The sequence below is a fragment of the Mandrillus leucophaeus genome, unplaced genomic scaffold, assembly GCF_000951045.1.
Source record: "Mandrillus leucophaeus isolate KB7577 unplaced genomic scaffold, Mleu.le_1.0 Scaffold496, whole genome shotgun sequence".
NCBI lineage: Eukaryota > Metazoa > Chordata > Mammalia > Primates > Cercopithecidae > Mandrillus > Mandrillus leucophaeus.
Window position 1 is genome coordinate 1,066,740 of NW_012105320.1, and position 3,424 is coordinate 1,070,163.

The following is a 3,424-nucleotide window of genomic DNA, read 5'->3' on the forward strand; positions in this document are numbered from 1 at the left end:
AAAAAAAAAAAAAAAAAATGAGTACATTTGGCTGGGAGCGGTGGCTCATGCCTGTAATTCCAGCATTTTGGGAGGGTGAAGCGGGTAGATCATCTGAGGTCAGGAATTCAAGATCAGCCTGGCCAACATAACAAAACCCCATCTCTACTGAAAATACAAACAAAAAAAAATTAGCCAGGCATGATGGTGCATGCCTGTAATCCCAGCTACTCAGGAGGCTGAGACAGGAGAATCACTTGAACCCAGGAGACGAAAGTTGCAGTAAGCCGACATCATGCCACTGCACTCCAGCCTGGGTGACAGAGTAAGACCCTGTCTCAAAATAAAATAAAATAAAATAAAGCATATTGCAGATAATCTAACCATTCAATAGTCATTCAAAAATATTTATTGAATGCCTAGTATGTACTCGGCACTATCGTATGCACAGAACACACACAAAATGTAACCACGATTAATCCTAGCTTCTGCATCTAATGAGCTTGTTGAAATCCAGTTGGGAAAAACATACAACATAAACAATAAAAAGTTGGACAACCATGAAAGAGTTAAATAACAATTTACTCTTTAGCAATATAATAAAGCAGTACATCACTGGTGGGAATGTAAAATGGCATAACCTATAGCCACTTTGGAAAGCTGCTAAGTTTCTAAAAAATGTAAACATAGTACTTACCATATGATACTACAATTCCACTTCTAGGTATTTACTCTAGGGAAATGAAAATATAAAGATTTCGCTAGGTCCCGTGGCTCATGCCTATAATCCCAACACTTTGGGAGCCCAACTTAGGTGGCTCACCTGAGGTCAGGAGTTCCAGACCAGGCTGGCCAACATGGTGAAACTCTGTCTCTACTAAAAATACAAAAATTAACCAGGCTTGGTGGCGTGTGCCTGTAATTCCAGCTACTCGGGAAGCTGAGGCGGGAGAATCACTTGATCCCAAGAGTCAGAGGTTGCAGTGAGCTGAGATCATGCCATTGCACTCCAGCCTGGGTAACGAAACGAGATTCCGTCTCAAAATAAATAAATAAATAAATAAATAAAGTGGGAATGTTTCTTGATTGAAAAAACATAGGTCTGGCTGGGCACTGTGGCTCACACCTGTAATCCCGACACTTTGGGAGGCTGAGGCGGGCGGATCACAAGGTCAGGAGTTCTAGATCAGCCTGTCCAACATGGTGAAACCCCGTCTCTACTAAAAAAACAAAAATTAGCTGGGTGTGGTGGCAGGCACCTGTAATCCCAGGTACTTGGGAGGCTGAGGCAGGAGAACTGCTTGAACCTGGGAGGTGAAGGTTGCAGTGAGCTGAGATTGTGCCACTGCATTCCATTCAAGACAGAGCAAGACTCCATCTCGAAAAAAAGAAAAAAATCCAAGCCCTTGGTTGGGAGGAAAGTTGTGCTGTTCAAATCTTTTCTGTCTGCTCCCTCTGTTGATTCTGAGAGTTGTATTTGTCTCCCACTGTGATTTGTGGATCAATCATTTTCATCATTTCAGTCTTTGTTTTATACATTTATTTTCTTTTCTCTCTTTTATTAAGACAGAGTTTCACTCTTGTTGCCAGGTTGGAGTGCAATGGCATGATCTCGGCTCACTGCAACCTCACCCTCTCAGGTTCAAGCGATTCTCCTGCCTCAGCCTCCTGAGTAGCTGGGATTACAGGCACCTGCTACCATGCCCAGCTAATTTTTGTTATTTTTAGTAGAGATGGGGTTTCGCCATGTTGGCCAGGCTGGTCTCTAACTCCTGACCTCAGATGATCCACCTGCCTCGGCCTCCCAAAGTGCTGGGATTACAGGCGTGAGTCACGGTGCCTGGCCGATTTTCTTTTGTTTTTTCTTTTGAGACAGGATCTTACTCTGTTGCCCAGGCTTGAATGCATTGGCTCACTGCAGCCTCAATCTTCTGGGCTCAAATGATTCTCCCACCTTGGCCTCCTGAGTAGCTGGGGCTACAAGCGCACACTACTAAGACCAGCTAATTTTTTTTTTTTTGAGACGGAGTCTCGCTCTGTCACCCAGGCTGGAGTGCAGTGGCCAGATCTCAGCTCACTGCAAGCTCCGCCTCCCGGGTTTACGCCATTCTCCTGCCTCAGCCTCCGGAGTAGCTGGGACTACAGGCGCCCGCCACCTCGCCTGGCTAGTTTTTTTTTGTATTTTTTTAGTTAGCCAGGATGGTCTCGATCTCCTGACCTCGTGATCCGCCCGTCTCGGCCTCCCAAAGTGCTGGGATTACAGGCTTGAGCCACCGCGCCCGGCCATTTTTTTTTTTTTTTTTGAGACAGAGTCTTGCTCTGTCCCTCACCCAGGCTGGAGTGCAGGGGCTTGATCGTGGCTCACTGCAACCTCTGCCTCCCAGATTCAAGCAATTCTTGTGCCTCAGCCTCCTCAGTAGCTGGGATTTCAGGTGCATGCCACCATGCCCAGTTAATTTTTAATTTTTGTATTTTTAGTATAGACGGGGTTTCACCATGTTGACCAGGCTGGTCAGGTGATCTGCCCGCCTCGGCCTCCCAAAGTGCTAGGATTACAGGTGTGAGCCGCCATGCTAGGCCTATACATTTCAAAATTATGTTGCTGTGTTCATAAAGATGTACATGTGGTAACTTGTACCTTCAATCAACATGAAATACCCTTCTTTGTCCTTTTAATGCCTTTACCATAAATTCTATTTTGTCTCATATTAATATTGCTACATATGCTTTCTTTCCATAAACATAAAAATGGCTGGTAAGCCATTTCCTTTTTTTTTTTTTTTTTAATTTTTGTTTTTCAGAGGCAGAATCTCATTCAGTCTCCCAGGTTGGAGTGCAATGGTTCAATCATAGCTCATAGCTTACTGCAGCCTCAAACTCCTGGGTTCAAGAGATCTTACCACCTCTGTCTTCCGAGCAGCTGGGACTACAGGTGCAAGTCACCACACCTGGTTAATTTTTTTTTATTTTTTGTAGAGACGAGGTCTCAATATGTTGCCCAACCCGGTCTTGAACTCCTGGCCTCAAGCAATCCTCCTGACTTGAGAAACATAGTAAACAGAACATGTGAAATAACATGGCAGAAATAAGTCCAAATATGTAAGTAATCAAAAATAAATACGAATGCTTTATTCTCTTCTTAAAAGAGAGAAGCTCTGATTGAGAAACCCCAAAGCCAGCTATATGTTGTTTATAGGAGATACACATAAAACAAAACAGCATGATTAAGAAGATAATATAACCCATTCACATTTATGTTTTATTGTTTATATGTTTGGACTTATTCTTGCCATGTTATTTTCTGTTTTCTGCTTACCAGCTTACAGTGTTTTTCTATTTTCCCTTATCTTTTCTGGAATGCCTGTTTATTTCTGTTCCTGTTTTGCTCACGCTTTCCTGATTGATTCTTTCTGAATAAGGCTTTTTTTTTTTTTTTTTTTTTTTT